We start from the raw sequence: 27,716 nt of genomic DNA on the forward strand, positions 1-27,716 counted from the left end.
CCAAGCACAGTCGTTTATCCAGTTATCCAACCGAGTCCGCTCTCCACCTCCTGCCAGGTTTGTTCCAGAATAATGAGTGTGGGTTCAGGGACTTTGTACTTCATCACATTAAGATCCAGAACTTAGCGTTTGTCTTTCCTCTGCACAGGTTCCCAGGTCAACCCCAGTGCTGGATGAATGCTCATGTTCATTGGGACCATGGTGGAACAAAAGCAAAAACAGAAATTGCTGGAAAAGCTCAGCAGGTCTGGAAACACCAATGGAGAGAAATCGACGTTTCAATGCAGTGACCCTTCTTCAGAACTGAGGGCAATGAGGATAAAGTTGCTTTTTTAACGTAGGAGATAGGTTGGGGGAGGGGGAAAGGAGCAAACGAAAGGTAGAGATGGAGCCAAAAGAGAGAGAAGAACAGTTGGACAGACAAAGGAGTGGGTAATATTCAGCCTGGGAGAATGAATGACCGCTAATGTTAATTAATAGGGGATAACACTGTATAGTGTATAATAGCAGGCTGTGTGATTACAAGGCCTGATGTGTAGGGCTGGGGTAAGAACATGAGAGAAGGTTCCTCCAGTCCGAAGATTGTTGAAAACTCGATATTGAGTCCCGAAGGCTATAGAATTCCCAAGTGGAAAATGAGGTGTTGTTCTTTCAGCTTGCGCTGGGCTTTGCTGGAGCGGTGCAGCAAGCCTGAGACAGAGATGTTGTCCAGGGAACAGGGTGGGCTGTTAAAGTGGAAGGCAACCGGAAGTTCAGAATCTGTTCTTTTTAACAGACAGAACATGGGTGTCCCGTGAAGCGATCACCCAGTCTGTACTTCGTTTCCCAAATATAGACGAGACAACACTTTGAGTAGTATATCCATTTGACTAGATTGGGTGAAATGCAGGTAACATGCTGTCTCTTCGGCAAAGTGTGTTTGGGCTCTTGGATGCTGAGGAGGGACGAAGTGAAAGGGCAGGTATTGCACCTCCAGCAGTTCGGGTCATCGAGTCCTAGAGCACGGAGACAGGGTCTTTGGTCCAAATTGGTTCATACCGACCAAAACATCCACCTACACTAAAACCATTTCCCTGCACTTGGCCCATATCTTTCTAAACCTTCCCTATCCATGTATTTGGCCAAATGCCTTTTAAATATTGTTCATGTACCCACCTCAACCACTTCCTCTGGTAGTCCATTCCATATCCGTACCACTCTCTGTGTAAAAAAATGTTTCCCCTCAGATTTCCTTTTATGCTTTCCCCTCTAACCTTAAATGGATGCCCTCTAGCCCTTGATTCCCCAACTGTGGGAAAAAGATTGAATGCATTCACCCAATCCATGCCTCTCTTGATGATATACACTTCTATAAGTTACCCCCTCAGTTTCATATACCCTAAGAACAAAGTCCTAGTCTGTCTAATCCCTCCCTGAAACTCAGTCACTTCTGTTCTGACAACATCCTTGTAAATTTCTTCTGCACTCTTTCTAGGTTAACAACATCCTCCCTATAGCAAGGTGACCAAAACTAGATCCAATACTCCTCGGGCAGCCTCACCATCACCCTGTACAACGGCAACATAATTTCCCAGCTTCGATACTCAGTGCCCTGACTGATGAAGGCCTGTACACCAAAAGCCTTCTTCACTGGCCTGTCTACAGTGATTGAGTTTCAGAGAACTGTGTACCTGAACTTCAAGCTACCTCAGTTCCACTACACTCCTTAAGGCCCCACCATTCACCATGAAACTCCTACCTTGACTGGACGTTCCAAAATGCAGGAACACACACTTACCTACATGGATCGAGCAGGGTGAGGAATGGATGTTGCATGTTCCTGGGCTTAGATCTGTCATTAAGAACAGGAAAGGTGGTAAAAGAGGGGGGAGGTGTGGCCTTGTTAGTCAAGGATAGTATAACGGTGGCTGAGAGAACCTTTGACGAGGACTTGCCTACTGAGGTAGTGTAGGCTGAGGTTAGAAACAGGAGAGGAGAGGTCACACTGCTTGAGTTTTTAATACACCTCTGTAGAGTTATTCTGGGTAGGAGTGAAAGGAACAGGGTGGTCATTATGGGGGACTTTAACTTCCCCAACATTGACTGGAAATGCTATAACTCTAGTAAGTCGGATGGATCAGTTTTTGTCCAATGTGTACAGGAGGGATTCCTGACACAGTATATCAAAGGGCCGACAAGAGGGGAGGCCACATTGGATCTGGTGCTGGGTAATGAACCAGGCCAAGTGTTTGATTTAGTTGTAGGTGAGCACTTTGGAGAGAGTGACCATAATTCAGTTACGTTTAGTTTAGCGATGGAAAGGGATAGGTACAGGCCACAGGTCAAGAGTTATCGATGGGGCAAGGGCAATTATAATGTGATTAGGCCAGAATTAGGATGGATAGAATGGGGTAGCAAAATGCAGGGGATGCAGACAATGGAAATGTGGAGCTGGTTTAAGGAACAGATATTGCATGTCCTTGATAGGTCTGTCCCTGTCAGGCAGGGAGGAAGTGATAAGGTAAGGGAACCATGGTTTACTACAGAAATTGCATCTCTTGATGAACAGAAGGAGGCTTATGTGTTGATGAGGCAAGATGGTTCAGATGAGGTGATGGAGAGTTACAGATCAGCTCGGAAGGATTTAAAGAGAGAGTTAAGAAGAGCAAAGAGAGGACATGAGCAGTCTTTAGCAAATAGAATAAAGGAGAACACTAAAGCTTTCTATAGGGATGTGAGGAATGAAAGGATGACTGGGATAGGAATAGGTCCAGTCAAAGACAGAAGTGGGAAGTTGAGTGTGGACCCTGTGGAGATCGGAGAGGTGCTAAACGAACATTTCTCATCAGTTTTCACTCAGGAAAAGGAGAATATTGTAGAGGAGAAGAATGAAGTACGAGATATTAGACTAGAAAGGATCGAGGTTAGTTACGCACAGGCGTTATCAATTCTAGAAGAGGTGAAAGTAGACAAGTCTCCACTGCTGGATGGGATTTATCCAAGGATTCTCTAGGAAGCTAGGGAGGAGATAGTAGAGGCTTTGCTCTGATATGTGAGTCGTCATTGTCTACAGGTTTAGTACCAGAGTACTGGAGAACTGGAAATGTTATGCTCTTGTTCAAGAAGGGAGTAGAGATGACCCAGGTAATTATAGACCCGTGAGCCTTACGTCTGTTGTAGGAAAGGTTTTGGGAAGGATTATAAGAGATAAGATTTATAATCATCTAGCAAGCAACAATTTGATTTCAGATAGTCAACATGGTTTTATCATGGGTAGGTCGTGTCTTACAAATCTCATTGAGTTTTTTTGAGAAGGTGACCAAGCATGTAGATGAGGGTAGGGCAGTTGACGTGGTATACATGGACTTCAGTAAAGTCTTTGATAAGGTTCCACATGGTAGGCTGTTGGAGAAAATGCAGAGGCATGGGATTGAAGGTGATTTAGCAGTTTGGATTAGAAACTGGCTTTCTGAAAGAAGGCAGCGAGTGTTGGTTGATGGAGAATATTCAGCCTGGAGTCTGGTTACTAGTGGTGTGGCACAAGGATCTGTTTTGGGACCACTGCTGTTTATCATTGTTATAAATGACATAGACGCAGGCATAGGTAGATGGATTAGTAAATTTGCAGATGACACTAAAGTCAGTGGAGTAGTGGACAGTGTGGAAGAATGTTACAGGTTGCAGGGGGACTTGGATAAACTGCAGAATTGGCTGAGAGGTGGCAAATGGAGTTCAATGCTGCATGGCTTTGTGAGGGGCAGGTCATGCCTCACAAATCTTATTGAGTCCTTTGAGGAAGTGTGAAGACAGGTCGATGACGGTTGAGCAGTGGATATGGTGTATATGGACATCATCAAGGCATTTGATAGGGTTCCCCATGGTAGGCTCATTCATACCATCAGGAGGTATGGGATACAGGGAGATTTGGTGATCTGGATTCAGAATTGGCTGGCTGACAGAAGGCAGAGAGTGGTTGTAGATGGGAAGTATTCTGCCTGGAGGTCAGTGTTGAGTGGGGTCCCGCAGGGCTCTGTTCTTGGGCCTCTGCTCTTTGTAGTTTTTATAAATGACTTGAAAGAGGAGGTTGAGGAGTGGGTTAGTAAATTTGCAGATGACACAAAGTTTGGAGGTGTCATCAATATTATAGAGGGCTACTGCAGGCTGCAGCGTGACATAGACAGGATGTGGAGCTGGGCTGAGAAATGGCAGATGGAGTTCAAACTGGATAAGTGTGAAGTGATACATTTTGGAAGGTTGAACTTGAATGCTGAATATAGGATTAAAGACTTTAATTAGATTAGATTACATTACAGCGTGGAAACAGGCCCTTCGGCCCAACAAGTCCACACCGACCCGCCGAAGCGCAACCCACCCATACCCCTACATTTACCCCTTACCTAACACTACGGACAATTTAGCATGGCCAATTCACCTAACCTGCACATTTTTGGAGTGTGGGAGGAAACCGGAGCACCCGGAGGAAACCCACGCAGACACGGGGAGAACGTGCAAACTCCACACAGTCAGTCGCCTGAGGCGGGAATTGAACCCGGGTCTCTGGCGCTGTGAGGCAGCAGTGCTAACCACTGTGCGACCATGCCGCCCTTAAAACAGGATTCTTGGCAATGTGGAGGAACAGAGAGATCTGGGTGTGCAAGTACATAGATTCCTCAAAGTTACCACCTAGGTGGATAGGTTTGTTAAGAAAGCATATGGTGTTTTGGTTTTCATCAACAGGGGGATTGAGTTTAAGAGCCGCAAGGTTTTGCTGCAGCTCTACAAGACCCTGGTGATACCACACCTAGAATATTGTGTCCAGTTCTGGTCGCCCTCCTATAGGAAAGATACAGGGGCTTTGGAGAGGGTGCAAAGAAGGTTTACCAGGATGTTGCCTGGACTGGAGGGCTTGTCTTACGAAGAAAGGTTGAATAAGCTCAGACATTTCTCTCTGGAGAGAAGGAGGAAGAGAGGAGACCTGATCGAGGTATACAAGGTAATGAGAGGCATGGATAGAGTCAATAGCCCGAGACTTTTCCCTGGGGTAGGATTGACTGGGACGAGGGGTCATAGTTTGAAGATATTAGGAGGAAGGTATAAAGGAGACGTCAGAGGTAGGTTCTTTACGCAGAGAGTTGTGAATGTATGGAATGCGTTCCCAGAGGTGGTGGGGGAAGCAGAGCCATTGGGGACATTTAAGTGACTGCTGATCAACCATATGGACAGCAATGAATTGAGGGGTGTGTAGGTTAGGTTATGAGATTTGACATTAGGATTAACTTTCAGCACAACATCTTGGGCCAAAGGGCCTGTTCCGTGCTGTCCTTTTCTATGTTCTATGTTCTATGTAAATGTGAGGTGATGCACTTTGGGAAGAATAACAGGAAAGCAGAGTACTGGGTCAATGGAAAGATTCTTGGTAGTGTGGATGTGCAGAAAGATCTTGGAGTCCATGGACATAGATCCCTGAAGGTTGCCCCCCAGGTGGATAGTGCTGTTAAGAAGGCACACAGTGTGTTCGGTTTTATTGATAGATCGATTGAGCTCCGGAGCCGCAATATCACGCTGCAACTATACAAAATGGTAGTGCGGCCACACTTACAATATTGTGTACAGTTCTGGTCCCCATTGCAAGGTCTGTGAAGGTTTGTAGCTCAGGTTGAGGTTTAGGGTGTAGGTTTGCTCACTGAGCTGTAGGTTTGATATCCAGACGTTTCATTACCTGGCTAGGTAACATCATCGGTGGCGACCTCCAAGTGAAGCGAAGCTGTTGTCTCCTGCTTTCTATTTATATCTTTCTCCTGGATGGGGTTCCTGGGGTTTGTGGCGATGTCATTTCCTGGTGGTTTTCTGAGGGGTTGATAGATGGTATCTAGATCTATGTGTTTGTTTATGGCGTTGTGGTTGGTAGTGCCAGGCCTCTAGGAATTCTCTGGCATGTCTTTGCTTAGCCTGTCCCAGGATAGATGTGTTGTCCCAGTCAAAATGGTGGGTTTTTTCATCCATGTGTAGGGCTACGAGGGAGAGGGGGTCGTGTCTTTTTTTTTCATCTGTGTGTAGGCCTCGTAGCCCTAAACACGGATGAAAAAAAACCACCATTTCGACTGGGACAACACATCTATCCTGGGACAGGCTAAGCAAAGACATGCCAGAGAATTCCTAGAGGCCTGGCACTCCAACCACAACGCCATAAACAAACACATCGATCTAGATGCCATCTATCAACCCCTCAGAAAACAAACAGGAAATGACATCGCCACAAACCCCAGGAACCCCATCCAGGAGAAAGATATAAATAGAAAGCAGGAGACAACAGCTTCACTTCACTTGGAGGTCACCACTGATGATGTTACCTAGCCAGGTAATGAAACGTCTGGGTATCAAACCTACAGCTCAGTGAGCAAACCTACACCCTAAACCTCTGGTCCCCATATTTCGGGAAGGATGTGGAAGTGTTGGAAAAGGTGCAGAGGAGATTTACCAGGATGTTGCCTGGTCTGGAGGGAAGGTCTTATGAGGAACGGCTGAGAACGTTATCCTAGAATGATGACGTCAGCTTGTACGAGGGGGCATAACTACAAATTGAGGGGTGATAGATTTAAGACAGATGTCAGAGGCAGGTTCTTTACTCAGAGAGTGGTAAGGGGGTGGAATGCCCTACCTGCCAATGCAGCCAATTCAGCCAAATTAGGGAGATTTAAACAATCCTTGGATCAGCACGTGGATGATTTTGCGATAGTGTAGGGGGACGAGCTGAGAATAGTCCACAGATCAGCACAACATCGAGGGCCAAAGGGCCTGTTCTGCACTGTATTGTTCTAAGTTCTATGTTCTATGAAACATAATTTGCCATTTCTCAGCCAACTTTCCCAGCTGATCAAGGTACTTCTACAATTTCTGATAACCTTCCTCACTGTCTACGATACCACCTATTTTAATGTCATCTGCAAACTTACTAATCACACCTTGTACACTCTCATCCAAATCATTGATATCGATAACACACAGTAATGAGCCCAGCACTGACCCCTGAGGCACTCCATTAGTCACAGGCCTCTAGTCAAACAAGCGTCTTTCCACTATTAGAATCTGTTTCCTATAATCAAGTCAATGCTGCATCCAATTTACCAGCTCCCACTGGATTCTATGCAATTTCGCCCTCCAGAACAACCTACCTTATCAAAGACTTTACTGAAATCCACATAGACTATGTCAACCAACCAACCCTTGCCAACCTTCTGGGTCACTTCATCAAAGTACTCGAACAAATTTATGACCTATCACCTTCATCCCCACCCCCACTCACCTATTGTATTCTATCTCCCCACCCCCACCCTCCTCTCATTTATCTCTCCACCCTTCAGGCTCTCTGCCTTTATTCCTGATGAAGGGCTTTTGCCCGAAACGTCGCTTTTCCTGCTCCTCGGATGCTGCCTGAACTGCTGTGCTCTTCCAGCACCACTAATCCATGATCTCTAATGTACAAAGCCGCGCTGACTACTCCCAGTCATACCCTGGCTTTCTAACTTCCAGTAAATCTTGTTGGGGGGGGGGGGGGGGAAGATGGCGTGGGGGTATGTTGGGAATGAAGTAGGAGTGTACCAGGGTGTCCTGGAGCGAACGGTCCCTGCGGAAGACTGACAAGAAAGGGGAGAGGAGTATGTCTCTGTTGGTGGCATCTTGCTGGATGTGGCCGGAATCCAGCAAATCATCTTCTGGTTGTGGATGTTGTTGGGATGGCCATTGAGGACAAGGGGGACGGTGCTACCATCTTGGGAGGGATGATAAGGGGTGAGGACTGAAATACAGAAATGTCTTGGACCAGTTTCAGTTCCTGCCAACAACGGTACTGGGAAGATCTTGATTAAGAAAGAAGTTGGACATTTCGGAGTGTCCCTTATCGATGTTCAGATCTTCCGAACAGATGCAGTGGAGATGGAGGAACAGGAAGAATGGAATTGAATCTTTGCAGGAAGTAGAGTATGAGGACATACAGGCAAGGTAACTTTGGGAGTCAGTGAGTTTGTCGTGGTGGGACCTCAGCCGCTCCAGTTTGAGTTGTTCCCCGAAATTTGGTATCACTATCTGGAGCGACATTGCTGCCCTGGCCTTTGTTGGGCTTGGGAAGTCGGGGTGTCTCCTGCTTTTGAGCTGATGCAATCATTTGTGCGTGAGTGACCACCCCTCGCTGGAGCAGACGCCCAACAATTTATTTTAATAATAATTAAACCAACGAAAATAGAAGAAGACTCTTCTAACCTGCTCCATCATCCAAATCTATCCACAATTCCTGCTTTATCTCTGATTAATCTTGGTAATTTTCATACGAATAACTGTACGTAACAACTTGAAAATATTCAACATCTTTACCTCAGCAGCTTTCTGTGACAAAGGCTATGACGGGCATGGACAATAACACGTGATTGTACCAGGTTCAGTCAGTGTTTTCACCTTGATAATTCTGAAAAATATGGCGAACGTTATCAACAAATTAAACGGTAACAAATACCGACACACAGTGATATCCTTGCTGATATATCTGCTCCAGAAAACTGAGAAACTACATTTATCAGCAGTGCATGAACAGGGGTAGAAACCAACATCAAATTAGCGATCACAGTATAATTTTGGATGTGTGTCTTACAGGACAGCTCCAAGGGAATTACAGACTCTAAATAGAGTCACAGAGATGTACAGCATGGAAACCGATCTTTCAATCCAACGCGCACATGCCAACCAGGTTTCCCAAACCAATCTAGTCCCACCTGCCATCACCCAGCCCATATCCCTCCAAACCCTTCCTATTCAAATATCCATCCAGATGCCTTTTAAATGTCGTAATTGTACCAGCCTCCACCACTTCCTCTGGCAGCTCATTCCATACACGTACCACCCTCTGGGTGAACAAGTTGTCCCTAGGTCACTTTTATATCTTTCCCCTCTCACCCTAAACCTATGCCCCTCTAGTTCTGGACTCCCCCACTCCAGGGAAAAGACTTTGTCTATTTATCCTATCCATGCCCCTCATGATTTTATAAACCTCTATAAGGTCACCCCTCAGCCTCCGACACTCCAGGGAAAACAGCCCCAGCCTGTTCAGCCTCTCCCTGTAGCTCAGATCCTCCAACCCTGGCAACATCCTTGTAAATCTTTTCTGAACCCTTTCAAGTTTCACAACATCCTTCTGATAGGAAGGAGACCAGAATTGCACACAATATTCCAACAGTGGCCTAACCAATGTCCTGTACAGCCGCAACATGACCTCCCAACTCCTGTACTTAATACTCTGACCCATAAAGGAAAGCATACCAAACACCTCCTTCACTATCCTATCTACCTGTGACTCCACTTTCAAGGAGCTATGAACCTACACTCCAAGGTCTCTTTGTTCAGCAACAGTCCCTAGGACCTTACCATTAAGTATATAAGTCCTGCTAAGATTTGATTTCCCAAAATGCAACACCTCTCGTTTATCTGAATTAAACTCCATCTGCCACTTCTCAGCCCATTGGCCCATCTGGTCCAGATCCTGTTGTAATCTGAGGTAACCCTCTTCGCTATCCACTACACCCTCCAATTTTGGTGTCATCTGTAAACTTACTAACTGTACCTCTTATGCTCGCATCCAAATCATTTATGTAAATGTCAAAAAGTAGAGGGCCCAGCACCGATCCTTGTGGCACTCCACTGGTCACAGGCCTCCAGCCTGAAAAACAACCCTCCACCACCACCCTCTGTCTTCTCCCTTTGAGCCAGTTCTGTATCCAAATGATTAGTTCTCCCTGTATTCCTTGAGATCTGACCTTGCTAACCAGTCTCCCATGGGGAACCTTGTCGAACACCTTACTGAAGTCCATATAGATCACAAATACCACTCTGCCCTCATCAATCCTCTTTGTTGCTTCTTCAAAAAACTCAATCAAGTTTGTGAGACATTTTTGCAAGGTTTGTGAAGGTTTGTAGCTCAGGTTGAGGTTGAGGGTGTAGGTTTGCTCGCTGAGCTGTCGGTATGATACCCAGACGTTTCATTACCTGGCGAGGTAACATCATCAGTGGTGACCTCCAAGTGAAGCGAAGCTGTTGTCTCCTGCTTTCTATTTATATCTTTCTCCTGGATGGGGTTCCTGGAGTTTGTGGTGATGTCATTTCCTGTTCGTTTTCTGAGGGGTTGATAGATGGTATCTAGATCTATGTGTTTGTTTATGGCGTTGTGGTTGGAGTGCCAGGCCTCTAGGAATTCTCTGGCATGTCTTTGCTTAGCCTGTCCCAGGATAGATGTGTTATCTCAGTCAAAATGGTGGGTTTTTTCATCCGTGTGTAGGGCTGGGATAACACATCTATCCTGGGACAGGCTAAGCAAAGATATACCAGAGAATTCCTAGAGGCCTGGCACTCCAACCACAACACCATAAACAAACACATCGATCTCGATACCATCTATCAACCCCTCAGAAAACCACCAGGAAATGACATCACCACAAACCCCAGGAACCCCATCCAGGAGAAAGATATAAATAGAAAGCAGGAGACAACAGCTTCCCTTCACTTGGAGGTCACCACTGATGATGTTACCTCGCCAGGTAATGAAACGTCTGGGTATCAACCCTACAGCTCAGCGAGCAAACCTACACCCTTTCCGAGACATGTTTTCCCACACACAAGCCCATGTTGATTATCCATAATCAGTCCTTGCCTATCCAAATTCCCTCCAACAACTTGCCCACCACCAACAACAGGGTCACCAGTCTACAGTTCCCTGGCTTGTCCTTACCACCTTCCTCAAACAGCAGCATCACGTTGGCCAACCTCCAATCTTCTGGCACCTCACCTGTGACTATCGATTCGACAACTGTCTCAGGTAGGTGGCCAAAAGTCACCTCCCTACCTTTCCACAGAGTTCTAGGGCACACCCGATCAGGTCTTGGGAATTTACCCACTTTTATGCGTTTGACGACATCCAGCACTTCCTCCACTGTAATATGGACATTTTTCACGATATCAACACCTATTGCCCTACATTCTATCTTTCATGTCCTTTTCCACAGTAATCGTGATTTGGAAATGCCGGTGTTCGACTGGAGTGTACAAAGTTAAAAATCCCGCAACACCAGATTATAGTTCAACAGGTTTATTTGGAAGCACTGGCTTTCGGAGCGCTGCTCCTTCCTCAGGTAATTGTGGAGAATAAGATTGCAAGACACAGAACTTATAGCAGAAGTTTCCAGTGTGATGGAACCAAAATTATAGATTGACAAAGACCTGATTGTTTGTTACGTCCCTCCTCTTTTAGCATGACCATGCTGGGACCAGTTCGTTTATATGTAAGTCGCAAAATTATTTTTTATAAGTTACATTCTCAAGTGCACTTTAACAATTGGTGTCATGTCGACCCAGATAAGGTATTGAAGGTGTTAACTCCCTGTGAGGCTGTCTGTACCACAATGGTCAGATTGATTCTAATCTAAAAACACATTTACAGAATCTCACATGGATTCAGGCAGTATTTTGAGCAAAGTACAATGCAATACTCCAAGAACAAATTCACCCCACAAATCTATATGTGTATGTGTGCATGTGGGTGTGTGTGGGGGGGAGTTGGGGGGTTAAGAGTGTCTTTGAGAGGGTGTGCGCATGTGTGTGAGTGTGAGTGGAAAGGGGTTTAAGTATGTGAGAGGGTGTGTGTGGGAGTGTATGTGTGAGCGTATGAGAGAGGGTCTGAGTGTGTGTGTGTGTCTGTCTGTGTGTGTTCGCGCGCGCGCGTGTGTGTGTGTGTGTGTGTGTGTGTGTGTGAGTGTGTGTGTGTGTGTTCACGCGCGTGTGTGTGTGTTCGCGTGTCTGTGTGTGTGTGTTCGCGCGTGTGTGTGTGTTCGCGTGCGTCTGTGTGTGTTCGCGTGTGTGTGTGTCTGTGTGTGTGTTTGTGTGTGTGCGTTCGCGCGCGTGTGTGTGTTCGTGTGTATGTGTGTTCGTGTGTGTGTGTGTGTTCGTGTGTTCATGTGTGTGTGTGTGGGTGTGTGTGTTCGTGTGTGTGTGTGTGGGTGTGTGTGGGTGTGTGTTCGTATGTGTGTGTGTGTGTTCGCGCGCGCGTGTGTGTGTGTGTCGGACACTGAAGTGTTCTCCAACTGGATCTGAACACTCCTATCTGTTGATTCTTCTGCTTTTCTTTTCTTACAGAAAATCAGCACCTACAGACCAGCCGAACCAGGAACATTCCTCGTTTCAGCACTCTCCACCAGCATCACCCACAATGACAGCATCACGGCAACAGGCTCAGTACTCAACACCAATCTCTGAGCACCCAATGGCCAATCTCCGACCACCATCCTACAACTCATCCAGTTTATCCCCGATCACAGCGTCTTCACCTTTGGCAGCCAGTTCTTCATCCAGACATATGGAACAGGCATGGGGACCAAATTTGCACCCCAATGTGCCAACATATTCATGCACAGGTTCGAACAAGACTTCTTCTCTACACAGGATCGCCAACCAACATTGTACACCAGGTGCATTAATGATATTTTCTTCCTCTGGACCCATAGAGAGGAGACACTGAAAAAATCTACGCAGTGATATCAACACGTTTCACCCCACCATCAAACCCCCCCATTGACTACTCTCGACTATCTGTCTCAGTCTTGGACACATGCATCTCCATCAAGGATGGACACCTCAGTACCACACTCCACCACAAACCCACACACAACCTCACAATGCGACACTTCTCCAGCTTCCACCTGAAACATATTGAAACAGCCATCCCCTATGGTTTAAGCCCTGCGCATACACCGGATCTGGTCAGTTGAGGAGGAACGTGACGGGCACTTGTAAGTACTCAGGGATGCCCTCATAAGGACGGGGTACGATACATTTTCGAAGTGCCACAGTGAGGAACTGTACTGACCTCCTCAGGAGACAGACACGAGCTGCAACCAATAGGGTACCCGTCGTTGTCCAGTATTTCCCAGGAGCCGAGAAACTACCCCATGTTCTTCGCAGCCTGCAGCACATTCTCATTGAGGATGAGCACCTCACTCAGACCTTCCCCATACCTCCACTTCTCTCCTTTAAACTGCAACCAAACCTCAAACAGATCATTTTTTGCAGCAAACTGCCCGGCTTTCAGGACAATACCATACAGCCCTGTCATGGTTGACACTGCAAGACGTGTCAGAGTGTGGACATAGATACCATCATTACACATGGGGACACCTCCCACCATGTACATGGCACGTACTCATGTATCTCTGCCAACGTTGTCTATCTAATATGCTGCAGGCAAGGATGCCCCAAGACATGGTACATTGGTGACACCAAACAGACGCTATGGCAACGGATGAATGGACACTGCAGAACAATCAACAGACAGGATGTTTCCTCCCAGTCGGAGAACGGTTCAGCGGACTGGGATATTTGACCTCAGAACTTCAGGTGACCGTCCTCCAAGGTGGACTACGGGACAGGCAACAACTAAAAAGTGGCCAAGCAGAGGCTGATAGCCAAGTTTGGTACCCTTGGGAATGGCCTCAACCGGGATCTTGGGATCATGTCACACTACAGGTGACCCCACTGCACTATACACGCACAGGCAGGCGAGCACAGACAGACAGACAGACACACACTCAGACCCTCTCGCATACACTCACACATACACTCCCATACAAACCCTCTCACAGACTTAAACCCCTTTCCACTCACACACCCTCTCACAGATACTCATAATCCTCCCAGCTCCCGCCCCCACCCCCAACACTCACACACGACATACACACATACACATATAAGTTTGCAGGGTCAATCTGTACTTGCAGAATTGCATTTTATTTTGCTCAAAAACTGCACGAATCCATGTAAGATTCTGAAAATCCATTTTTTAAGATTAGGATCAGCCTGACCATTGTGGCACAGACAGCCTCACAGGGAGTTAACACCTTCAAAAACATTATCTGGGCCGAGATGACACAAAGGTTGAAGGTGTCGTTGACAGTATAGAGGGCTGTTGTAGGCTGCAGCGGGACATTGACAGGATGCAGAGATGGGCTGAGAGGTGGCAGATGGAGTTCAACCTGGATAAATGTGAGGTGATGCATTTTGGAAGGTGGAATTTGAAAGCTGAGTACAGGATTAAGGATAGATTCTTGGCAGTGTGGAGGAACAGAGGGATCTTGGTGTGCAGGTACATAGATCCCTTAAAATGGTCACCCAAGTGGACAGGGTTGTTAAGAAAGCATATGGTGTTTTGACTTTCATTAACAGGGGGATTGAGTTTAAGAGTCGTGAGATCTTGTTGCAGCTCTATAAAACTTTGGTTAGACCGCACTTGGAATACTGTGTCCAGTTCTGGTCGCCCAATTATAGGAAGGATGTGGATGGTTGGGAGAGGGTTCAGAGGAGGTTTACCAGGATGCTGCCTGGACTGGAGGGCTTATCTTATGAAGAGAGGTTGACTGAGCTCGGACTTTTTTCATTGGAGAAAAGGAGGAGGAGAGGGGACCTAATTGAGGTATACAAGATAATGAGAGGCATAGATAGAGTCGGTAGGCAGAGACTATTTCCCAGGGCAGAAATGACTAACACGAAGGGTCATAGTTTTAAGCTGGTTGGAGGAAAGTACAGAGGGGATGTCAGAGGCGGGTTCTTTACACAGAGAGTTGTGAGAGCATGGAATGGGTTGCCAGCAGCAGTTGTGGAAGCGAGGTCATTGGGGACATTTAAGAGACCCCTGAACATGCATATGGTCACAGACATTTGAGGGTGCGTACATGAGGATCAGTGGTCAGCACAACATGGTGGGCTGAAGGGCCTGTTCTGTGCTGGACTGTTCTATGTTCTATCTTCTAATTGTTATAGTGCACTTGAGAATGTAACTGAGAAGAACTGATAGCAGCATGGTCATTCTAAATGATGTTAAAAATCACACAACACCAGGTTATAGTCCAACAGGTTTAATTGGAAGCGCTAGCTTTCGGAGCGTCGCTCCTTCATCAGGTGATAGTGGAGGGCTCGATCCTAACACAGAATTTATAGCAAAGATTTAACTGAAACTGTGATGTAACTGAAATTATACATTGAAAAATTGATTGTCTGTTAAGCCTTTCATCTGTTAGAATACAGTGATAGTTTCACTTCTCTCCTGTGTAAATCACAAAACCTTTTTTTAAAAAAGTTGCATTCTCAGGTTAGCTGTTAACAATGGTGATAGCTAGACAATATGTAGAAGGTGTTAACCCTCTGTGTTCTCTGTCTATGCCATGATGTTTAGATTGAAGTTTAGTTTCTCCCCCATCCCCTGCAGCTCCTCACAAAGGCTGCCTTGCTGATCTTTGAGGGGCCCTATTCTCCCCCGAGTTACCCTTTTGTTCTTCACGTAATTTTAAAATAAAATTCTTTGTCTTTCTTTCAGGCAAAACTCCTTTCAATTTATTTTATTCCATCATCCCGATAGTTCCTTTCCAAACAGCCAGGCAGCAACCCTTCTTGGCAGGACAATGTGACCTCCATTCCCCGCACTGGGGAGGACAGCAGGAAGGATCACTCCCTGTCAATCTCTATTCAAGGAAATCAACTAAAAGAACACAATGACCAGAGACTGAGAGTGGGAGAAACGTGTGCAGAGAGAGAGAAAGGAGAACCACACACAGAGGAAAGGGAGACAAAAAGAATAAAACAGAGAGAGAGAAAAGGAGTCATGAGAAAGACAGACAGACACAGAGTGGAATGAAAAGAGAGACAGGAGAGAGAGAGAGAGAGAGAGAAAGGTGATGCAGAAAGATTGGGAAAGAAGGAGCATGGTAAAGCCTCCTATAATTAATCACGATATGGGAAACGGAATTAAAGGCACAACAGTCATCCTGAAAATCTGTTCTCATCAGCGTGGTACAGAGGTCTTAAGGCATAGCCCCCACCTGGGGCTGGGAACAAGAAGGGAAGACCACCAGACAGTGAGGGGGAAACTGGAGACTGTAAGGATCATGAAGGTAGCATTACCAAGGGGGGAGGAGTAGGCAGAGAGCAGATGAACGCAAAAGACCTGGCGGCCTGAAGTGCATATGATTTAATGTAAGGAGTACAGTGGGTAAGGCAGATTTAACTTAGGGCTTGGACTGGTGCCTGGGAGTATGACGTTATTGCGATCACAGAGACTTCGTTGAAGGAAGGGCATCATTGGCAGCTAAATGTTCCAGGATGTAGATGCTTCAGACAGGATAAGGAGGGAAGTAACCGTGGGAGGAGTTACATTGCTGGTCAGGGATGATATCACGGCTGTGAGAAAGAAGGACGCTATGAAGGGTTTCAGGACTGAGGCATAATGGGTGGTGCTGAGAAATAAGAAAGGTACAGTTACATTGTTGGGGCTGTATTACAGACCTCCCAACGGTCAGCGTGAGGTAGAAGAACAAATAGGTAAACAGTTTATGGAAAGATGTAGAGACAACAGAATGGTGGTCATAGAGTCATCGAGATGTACAGCACGGAAACAGATCCTTTGGTCCAACTCATTCATGCCGACGGGATATCCCAAACCAATCTAGTCCCACGTCATAGAGTCATAGAGATGTACAGCACGGAAACAGACCCTTCGGTCCAACCCGTCCATACTGACCCAGATATCCCAACCCAATCTAGTCCCACCTGTCAGCACCCGGCCCATATCCCTCCAAACCCTTCCTATTCATATCCCCATCCAGATGCCTCTTAAATGTTGTAATTGTACCAGCCTCCCCCACATCCTCTGGCAGCTCATTCCATACATGTACCACCCTCTGGGTGAAAAAGTTGCCCCTTAGGTCTCTTTTATATCTTTCCCCTCTCACCCTAAACCTACACCCTCTAGTTATGGACTCCCCCAATCCCAGGGAAAAGACTTTGCTGATTTACACTGTCAATGCTCCTCATAATGTTGTAAACCTCTATAAGGTCACCCCTCAGCCTCCGACGCTCCAGGGAAAACAGCCCCAGCCTGTTCAGCCTCTCCCTGTAGCTCAAACCCTCCAACCCTGGCAACATCCTTGTAAATCTTTTCTGAACCCTTTCAAGTTTCACAACATCTTTCTGATAGGAAGGAGACCAGAATTGCACACAATATTCCAACAGTGGCCTAACCAATGTTCTGTACAGCCGCAACATGACCTCCCAACTCCTGTACTCAATACTCTGACCAATAAAGGAAAGCATACCAAACGCCTCCTTCACTATCCTATCGACCTGTGACTCCACTTTCAAGGAGCTATGAACCTGCACTCCAAGGTCTCTCCAAGGTTCAGCAACACACTCTAGGACCTTACCATTAAGTGTATAAGTCCTGCTAAGATTTGCTTTCCCAAAATGCAGCACCTCGCATTTATCTGAATTAAACTCCATCTGCCACTTCTCAGCCCATTGGCCCATCTGGTCCAGATCCTGTTGTAATCTGAGGTAACCCTCTTCGCTATCCACTACACCCTCCAATTTTGGTGTCATCTGCAAACTTACTAACTGTACCTCTTATGCTCACATCCAAATCATTTATGGAAATGACAAAAAGTAAAGGGCCCAGCACCGATCCTTGTGGCACTCCACTGGTCACAGGCCTCCAGTCTGAAAAACAACCCTCCACCACCACCCTCTGTCTTCTACCTTTGAGTGAGCTCTGTATCCAAATGGCCAGTTCTCCCTGTATTCCGTGAGATCTAACCTTGCTAACTAGTCTCCCATGGGGAACCTTGTCGAACGCCTTACTGAAGTCCATATAGATCACATCTACTGCTCTGCCCTCATCAATCCTCTTTGTTACTTTCTCAAAACTCAATCAAGTTTGTGAGACATGATTTCTCACGCACAAAGTCATGTTGACTATCCCTAATCAGTCCTTGCCTTTCCAAATACATGTCCATCCTGTCCCTCAGGATTCCCTCCAACAACTTGCCCACCACCGAGGTCAGGCTCACTGGTCTATAGTTCTCTGGCTTGTCTTTACCGCCCTTCTTAAACAGTGGCACCACGTTAGCCAACCTCCAGTCTTCCGACACCTCACCTGTGACTATCGATGATACAAATATCTCAGCAAGAGGCCCAGCAATCACTTCCCTAGCTTCCCAAAGAGTTCTCGGGTACACCTGATCAGGTCCTGCGGATTTATCCACCTTTAACCATTTCAAGACATCCAGCACTTCCTCCTCTGTAATCTGGACATTTTTCAAGATGTCACCATCTATTTCCTTACAGTCTATATCTTCCATATCCTTTTCCACAGTAAATACTGATGCAAAATACTCATTTAATATCTCCCCCATTTTCTGTGGTTCCACACAAAGGCCGCCTTGCTGATCTTTGAGGGGCCCTATTCTCTCCCTAGTTACCCTTTTGTCCTTAATATATTTGTAAAAACCCTTTGGATTCTCCTTAATTCTATTTGCCAAAGCTATCCCATGTCCCCTTTTTGCCCTCCTGATTTCCCTCTTAAGTAGACTCCTACTGCCTTTATACTCTTCTAAGGATTCACTCGATCTATCCTGTCTATACCTGACATATGCTTCCTTTTTCTTAACCAAACCCTCAATTTCTTTAGTCATCCAGCATTCCCTATACCTGCCAGCCTTCCCTTTCACCCCGACAGGAATATATTTTCTCTGGATTCTTGTTATCTCATTTCTGAAGGCTTCCCATTTTCCAGCCGTCCTCTTACCTGCGAACATCTGCCTCCAATCAGCTTTTGAAAGTTCTTGCCCAATACCGTCAAAATTGGCCTTTCTCCAATTGAGAACTTCAACTTTTAGATCTGGTCTCTCCTTTTCCATCATTATTTTAAATCTAATCGAATTATGGTCACTGGCCCCAAAGTGCTCCCCCACTGACACCTCAGTCACCTGCCCTGCCTTATTTCCCAAGAGTAGGTCAAGTTTTGCACCTTCTCTAGTCGGTACACCCACATAGTGAATCAGAAAATTGTCTTGTACACACTTAACAAATTCCTCTCCATCTAAACCTTTAACACTATGGCAGTCCCAATTGATAATGAAAACTTAAAATCCCCGACCATAACCACCCTATTATTCTCACAGATAACTGAGATCTCCTCACAAATTTGTTTCTCAATTTCCCTCTGACTATTAGGTAGTCTATAATAAAACCCCAATATGGTGATCATCCCTTTCTTATTTCTCAGTTCCACACAAATAATTTCCCTGGATGTAGTTCCAGTAATATCCTCCCTCAGTACAGCTGTAATGCTATCCCTTTTCAAAAACGGCTCTTCCCCTCCTATCCTGGCTCCCTTTCTGTCCTTCGTGTAGCATTTGTATCCTGGAACATTATGTTGCTTGTCCTGTCCAGCCCTGAGCCGTGTTTCTGTAATTGCTGTGATATCCCATTCCCACATTCCTTACCATGCCCTGAGATCATTTGCTTTCCCTGTTAGGATTCTTCCATTGAAATAAATGCAGTTTAATTTATCAGTCCTAACTTGTTCTCTGATTTGTTCCTGCCTGCCCTGAATGTTTGGCTCATCTTTATTCTCAACTGTGCCAGTATCAGATTGAAATCTTTCCTCACTATCTCGCTGGGTTCCACACCCCACCTTACTAGTTTAAATCCTCCCGAACAGCTCTAGCAAATCTCCCTGCCAGTATATTGGTACCCTTCCAATTTATGTGCAATCCGTCCTTCTTGTACAGGTCACTTCTACCCCAAAAGAGATTCCAATGATCCAAAAATGTGAATCCTTCTCCCATACACCAGCTCCTCAGCCATGCATTCATCTGCTGTATCCTCCGATTCCTGCCCTCACTAGCTCGTAGCACTGGGAGTAATCTGGATATTTCTACTCTCGAGGACCTGCCTAACTCTCTGTAATCTCCCTTCAGAATCTCAACATTTTCCCTTCCCATGTCATTGGCTCCACTGTGTACAATGACCGCTCTCCCCTTTGAGAACATTACATAGAACATAGAAAGGTTCATTACAGAACAGGCACTTTGGCCCACGCTGTTGTGCTGAGATTTAATCCTAATGTCAAATCTCATAATTTAACCTGCGCCCCCCTCAACTCCCTGCTCTCCATGTGTATGTCCAGCAGTCGCTTAAATGTCCCCAATGACTCTGCTTCCACTTCCACCCCAGGCAACGCATTCCATACATTCACAACCCTCTGTGTAAAGGACCTACCTCTGATGTCTCCTCTATACCTTCCTCCTAATAGCTTTAAACTATGACCCCTTGTACCAGTCAATCCTGCCCTGCGGAAAAGTCTCTGACTATTGACTCTATCTATTCCTCTCATTACCTTGTACACCTCGATCAGGTCACCTCTCTTCCTCCTTCTCTCCAGAGAGAAAAGTCCGAGCTTATTCAACCTTTCTTCATAAGGCAAGCCCTCCAGTCCAGGCAGCATCCTGGTAAACCTTCTTTGCACCCTCTCCAAAGCCTCTGTATCTTCCCTATAGTAGGGTGACCAGAACTGGACACAATATTCCAAGGAGGAGAGGGTGGAGTGGATAGGTGGAAAAGGAGATAGGCAGGTAGGACAAGTCCGGACAAGTTATGGGGACAGTTACTGAGCTGGAAGTTTGGAACTAGGGTGAGGTGGGGGAAGGGGAAATGAGGGAACTGTTGAAGTCCTGTTCGGGTCCGAACTCTGCTGTTTAAAGGTGTTCCAGCTCAGTAACTGTCCCCATGACTTGCCCGGACTTGTCCTACCTTTTCCACCTATCCACTCCACCCTCTCCTCCTTGACCTATCACCTTCATCCCCTCCCCCACTCACCCATTGTACTCTATGCTACTCTCTCCCCACCCCCACCCTCCTCTAGCTTATCTCTCCATGCTTCAGGCTCACTGCCTTTATTCCTGATGAAGGGCTTTTGCCCGACACGTCGATTTCGAAGCTACTTGGATGCTGCCTGAACTGCTGTGCTCTTCCAGCACCACTAATCCAGAATCTGGTTTCCAGCATCTGCAGTCATTGTTTTTACCTCGTTGATTTTAACCCTACTGCGAATCCTCTTGCAAGGATGCCTGCCATGAAGAAGTTTTCCTCCTCTCTCTACAAGAATCTCAGGGAGTCCCTCTCCAACTGCAACTCCCAGGTCATTTCCTCTGCCCTGAAGCTCTTCAACCATATCCTGAAACAAACTCGGTACCACAGCCACATTTGCTTCCTCAGTGCATGCCTCCGTAACCAACTCATCCCACACAGACTCCGGACCACCTTTAAACCAGCAGAGTTCGGACCCGAACAGGACTTCAACAGTTTCCTAATTTCCCCTTCCCCCATCTCACCCTAGTTCTAAACTTCCAGCTCAGTAACTGTCCCCATGACTTTTCCGGACTTGTCCGACCTGCCTATCTCCTTTTCCACCTTCCACTCCACCCTCTCCTCCTTGACCTATCACCTTCATCCCCTCCCCCACTCACCCATTGTACTCTATGCTACTCTCTCCCCACCCCCACCCTCCTCTAGCTTATCTCTCCACGCTTCAGACTCACTGCCTTTATTCCTGATGAAGGGCTTTTGCCCGAAACGTCAATTTCGAAGCTACTTGGATGCTGCCTGAACTGCTGTGCTCTTCCAGCACCACTAATCCAGAATCTGGTTTCCAGCATCTGCAGTCATTGTTTTTACCACAATATTCCAAGTGTGGTCTCACCAGGGACTTGTAGAGCTGCAGCAAAACCTCACGGCTCTTAAACTCGATCCCCCTGTTAATGAAAGCCAAAACACCATATGCTTTTTTAAGAACCCAGTCCATTTGGATGGTAACTTTGGGGGAACTATGTGCTTCCACACTCAGATCCCTCTGTTCCTCCACTCTGCAAAGAATCCTGTCTTTAATCCTATATTCAGCATTCGAGTTCAACCTTCCAAAATGCATCACTTCACATTTATCCAGGTTGAACTCCATCTGCCATTTCTCAGCCCAGCTCTGCATCCTGTCTATGTTGCGCTGCAGCCTGCAGTAGCCCACCCATCAACCTCCTCATTCAAGCCATTTATAGAAACTACAAAGAGCAGAGGCCCAAGAACAGAGCTCTGTGGAACTCACTCTACACTGACCTCCAGGCAGAATACTTCCCATCTACAACCTCTCTCTGCCTTCTGTCAGCCAGCCAATTCTGGACCCAGGTCGCCAAATCTCCCTGTACCACATTCTTCCTGACCTTGTGAGTGAGCCTCCCATGGGGAAACCTATCAAATGACTTGCTGAAGTCCATATACACCACATCCACTGTTCGACCATCGTCGACCTAGGTTGACACCTCCCCAAAAAGCTCAATAAGATTTGTGAGGCATGACCTGCCCCTCACAAAGCCATGCTGACTGCCTTTAATCACACTATGCTTTGCCAAATAGTCATAAATCCTATCCCTCAGATCTCTTTCCATTCTGCACCCTCTCTGAGACAGCCTTGATCCTGGCACCAGGGAGGCAATATACCATTCTGACTTTTCACTGCTGGCCACAGAAACGTCTGTCTGTACCTCGGACTAGAGAATCCCCCTCACAAATTCGATCGCTTGGAACCCGACAGCCCTCTCATTACATTAGAGTCAGTCTCAATTCCAGAAACTTGGCTGTTTGTGCTACATTCCCCTGAGTGTCCATCACCTCCTACATTTTCCAAATCAGCATTCCTGTTTGAAATGGGGATAGCCACAAAAAGCTCCTACACTAGCTGCCTACCTCTCTTGTCTTTTCTGGAGTTAACCCATCTGTGTGACTATGTCTGCGACTTTTCCCCTTTACTATAACTGCCATCCATCACACCCCCTTGCCCTTGTAAATTCCTCATTGCCTCTAACTGTCTCTCCAACAGATCCATTCGATCTGATAAGATTCCGAACCAACAACATTTATTGCAGATATAATCCTCAGTAACCCATAAATTCCCTGAACTCCCACATCCGTCAAGAAGAGCATATCTCTCTACTAAAGGCCACTTTTGCTTCGTTTAATATCCAGACCCAGAAAACAGCACTGTCTTATTTCTCTACAAAACTTTGCTCCAGGTTAAAATAATACTTATGGCTTATATTTCACGTTTAATCAAGAGACATATCTCAATAAAACGTATAATCAAGAAAGAACCCACTCTACTCAATACTGCAGACTTACTTTAAGGCCACGTTTAAAATCCACTTATCTGCTTCTGTGCTGTGACCTTTCCCAAACAGGTTCCTCCTAAATGAGTTGTGAACTTCTCTGTTATTTAATTTTCCCAGACGCACTCCAATGTCCAGCGATACATGAATTCAACAGCGAATGAAGTAACTGCTAACTCTGTCAGTTAGCAATGTGGGCTTCTCTCTCTCTCTCTCTCCTGTACTGGCATCCCCGTGTGCTTCCTTTGTTTGTTCTTCTCTCTTTTAAAACTGATGTTATTTTGACTTTTCTTTTCTCCAAAGTTCCAAAACAATGCAACCGCATATAAAACAGTAATTGCTGCTCCTGGAATTCGAGGGAATCACCTCCAGCATCAAAAATACCTCAAACAAGGAGCAGCTATTGCAGCCAGAAATTTTTCCCGTCCTCCATCTTGGAATACACCGAATGGTGACGGGAGATTTTAATTTTCTCAACATTAACTGGGATAAATGTAGTGTCAGACGTCTGAATGGGGCAGAATTTGTCAGGAGAGTCCAGGAAAGTTTTCTACAGCAGTAAGTTAATAGTACGACGAGGGAAGGGATCATATTGGACCTGATATTGGGGAATTAGCCAGGCCAGGTGGGAGAAGATGCAGTGGGGGATTTCTTTGGGAACAGAGACCACAATTCTGTAAGTTTTAGAACACTCGTAGACAAAGATGAGAGTGGTCCCCAGGGAAGAGTACGAAACTGGGTCAAGGTAAATTATATCAAAATTAGGCAGGAGCTGGGAAATGTGGATTGGACACAGCTATTTGAAGAGATGTCCACATTTGAGATGTGGGAGGCTTTCAAAGTTAGGTTGAAGATAGTGCAGGATAGGCATGTCCCTTTGAAAACCAGAGATAGGAAAGGCAAGATTCGTGAACCGAGGATGACAGGAGAAATCGTGCAACTAGCCAAGAGGAAAAGGGAAGCGTGCATAAGATCCAGGCAGCTAAGAACAGAACGGCCTTGGTGGAATACCAGGAGGATAGGACCAATCTTAAACGAGGTATCAAGTGGGCTAAAAGGGGTCATGAATTAGTTTTGGTGAGCAGAATGGGGAAGAATCCCATGCCTTTTAGTTTCATATAAGAAGCAAGAAGTTAACCACAGAAAAGGTTGGTCCACTAAAGGGTAAGGAAGGAAGGTTTTGTGTCAAATCTGAGAAAATGGGTGAGATTCTCAATGATTTGCATCAGTGTTCACTGAGGAACAGGAAGTAATGAATGCTAAGATTAGAGATAAAAGTTTGTTTACTCTGGATCCCATTGACGTAAGAAGTGACGATGTGTTGGGTAGGCTAAAGGATATTAAGGTGGACAAATCCCCAGGACTGGATGGGATCTATCCCAGGTTGCTGAGGGAGGCGAGAGAGGAAATAGCTGGGACCCTGACAGATATCTTTGTGGCATCCTTAAATACAGGTGAGATGACGGAGCACTGGAAGATTGCTCATGTTGTCCCCCTGTACAAGAAGGGAAATAGGGATATTCTGGGTAACTACAGACCAGTGAGCCTGACGTCGGTGGTGGGGAAGTTGCTGGAGAAGGTACTGAGGGATAAAATCTAGTTACATTTGGAAAAGAATGGCTTATCAGTGATAGGCAACATGGTTTAGTGCGGGGGAGATTGTGCCTTCACAACGTCATATAGATCTTTGAAGAAGTGACCAAGTTGATGGATGAAGGAAAAGCTGGAGATGTCACATACATGGACTTTATTATGGCACTTGATAACGTTCCCTATGGTTAACTAATGGAGAAAGTGAAGTCACATGGTGAGCACGGTGTTCTAGTGAGGTGGATAAAGAACAGGTTGAACAACAGGAGACAGAGAGTAGTAGTTGAAGAGAGTTTCTCGAAATGGAGAAAGGTGACCAGTGGTGTTCCACAGGGGTCAGTGTTGGGGCCACTGCTGTTGTTTATAACATACATAAATGATCTGGAAGAGGGTATTGTTGGTCTGATCAGTACATTTGCAGATGACACGAAGCTTGGTGGAGTAGCAGAGAGCAGAGGTGACTCTCAGAGAATACAGGAGGATATATATAGATTGGAGAGTTGGGCGGAGAAGTGGCAAATGGAGTTCAATCCGGACAAATGTGAAGTGATGCATTTTGGGAAGTCTAATTCTAGAATGAAGGATACTCTCAAGGGAACAGCCTTGGGAAAAGTTGATGAGCAGAGATGTCTTGTAATGCAGGTCCATTGTACCCTCAGGGTGGCTGCACAGGTGGATAGAGTGGTTAAGAGGGCATGTGGTATTGTTGCCTTCATCAGACGGGGTATTGAGTATAAGAGCTGGCAGGTCATGTTAAAATTGTACAGGACATTGGTTCGGCCGCATTTAGAATACTGTGTACAGTTCTGGGCGCCACATTACCAAAAGGATGTGGACGCTTTGGAGAGGGTGCAGAGAAGGTTTACGAGGATGTTGTCTGGTATGGAAGGTGCTGGCTATGAAGAGAGGTTGAGTAGGTTAGAGTTGTTTTCATTAGAAAAAAGGATTGAGGGGGGACCTGATTTACAAAATCACGAAGGTATAGGTGGGGTAGATAGTGATAAGCTTTTTCCAGGGTGAAGGATTCAATAACGAGAGGTGACGCGTTCAAGGTGAGAGGTGAAAGGTTTAAGGGGGATATACGCAGCAAGTACTTTACACAGAGGGTAGTAGGTGCCTGGAATGCGTTGCCAGCAGAGGTAGTAGAGGTAGGCACAGGAGATTCATTTAAGTTGCATCTGGACAGATCTATGAGTAGGTGGGGAGCAGAGGGATACAGATGCTTAGGAATTGGGCGACAGGGTACGCAAGTAGATTTGGATCGGCTCTGGCTTGGAGGGCCGAAGGGCCTGTTCCTGGGGCTGTACATTTTCTTTGTTCTTTGTTCTAACTTGAACGAGGCAAGAATGCACCAAGGATTCCCAGACAGACTCTTGCTATATATGAGTCCTCTACCTCCAGAAGATGAAACTCCCCCAAATGAACACCCAATCCCACGTGTGCTATATCTGTGGCCGAACTGATCATTTCATTTGGGACTACCGGGCACTTAACATTCCAGACTAGCAATGGGGGATCTGGAAAGGGTGTGGGTGGGGAGAGAAGGGGGCAATGCCCACGGTACTATCTGACAGCATTAGCTGGAATGAAAACAGGTGCTAGTTTATACTTTGGGGATGACAGGGTCAACCCCGTAATGGAAATAGCGTTAACGCTCCCCAGCCCTATGAGAGAACAGGATGCCTCTTGGTAACTCCATGGGGAACAGCTCCTGCTGCGACTGAACATCTATGTACGCACAGAGTGTCAATCCACCACCAGCCGCATCGGGTGCACGTTTATTTTATGGCCCCTTCTGTGTTTTTTTTTAAAGAAGAGGAGGGATCAGGGCTGAGTGGCAAGTGGATAATTAGACAATTTTTCTAACATTGGGGAGAACACAGTGTCAGACATTAGGCCATGATACTTAGAGAAATTGCTTCTGTCCTCTCTTTGGTCAGCGACTGGAGTGAATATTCCAATGCAGCAATGTGATCCTCCCAGACGATTTTCTGTGTCTTATGTACAAGTACTATAATGACTGTTGGAAAAATATAGTACAAGAGGTAGGGAAGCCAGTTCACCAAGAATATCCATAGCAGGACCCGCCAGACATTGCATTTCTGAGCAGATGGGACTCTATGAGTGCATTCTGTGAAAGCAGTGATATTCGGGTATAACAATCCATTTGTGGTGTACGAGAAACCTAATTTTAGTTATAGGAGCATAAGGCTCACAGGCGATCAGTGGGATATCTCTGAGAACTGGTGCATCTGAGTGGGATACTTAGCACGTAGCCCGGGAAAAGGGTCAGGCTTATGATGGTGATGCCCAAGTAAACCACATCAGGGCAAATTCATAGAATACAAAATGAAAAACCAAGACCAATAGTGAAGCATTCTGCCCCAAATTATCACACACACACACCCACACACACACACACACACACACACACACACCCCACACACACGCGCACACACACAGACACACACACCCCACACACACGCGCACACACACAGACACACACACCCCTCCACACACACACCCACACACACACACACCCCACACACACAGACACAGCCACACACACACCCACACACACCCACACACACACACCCACACACACACACCCCACACACACACACCCACACACACACACACCCACACACGCACACACACACACACACCCACACACACACTCACACACACACATCCACACACACACCCCCACACACACACCCACACACACGCGCGCGCACACACACACACACCCCACACACACAGACACACAACACACCCCCACACACACACACACGCACCCACACACACACACGCACACACACGCACACACACCCACACACACCCACATGCACACACATACACGCACACACCCCCCCCCAAACACACCCCCCCACACACACACACACACCCACGCACACAGACACACACACCCACACTCACACCCACGCACATATCCCCACACACACACACGCACACACCCACACACACACACACAAACAAACGCACACACACACTCACCCACACACTCCCCCACACATACACACACACACACACACACTCCCCCACACATACACACAC

The 27,716-nt window shown here is 46.3% G+C and overlaps 1 protein-coding gene across 1 annotated transcript in view; it reads right to left on the reverse strand.

Annotated features, from left to right (window-relative positions):
* LOC140468458 (uncharacterized) overlaps nucleotides 1-27,716 on the reverse strand; it is a 1,057,462-nt gene that overhangs the window by 307,405 nt on the left and 722,341 nt on the right. The gene's annotated exons all lie outside the window — the stretch shown is intronic.

Source organism: Chiloscyllium punctatum, chromosome 47 (genome assembly GCF_047496795.1).
Source record: "Chiloscyllium punctatum isolate Juve2018m chromosome 47, sChiPun1.3, whole genome shotgun sequence".
Taxonomy (NCBI): Eukaryota; Metazoa; Chordata; class Chondrichthyes; order Orectolobiformes; family Hemiscylliidae; genus Chiloscyllium; species Chiloscyllium punctatum.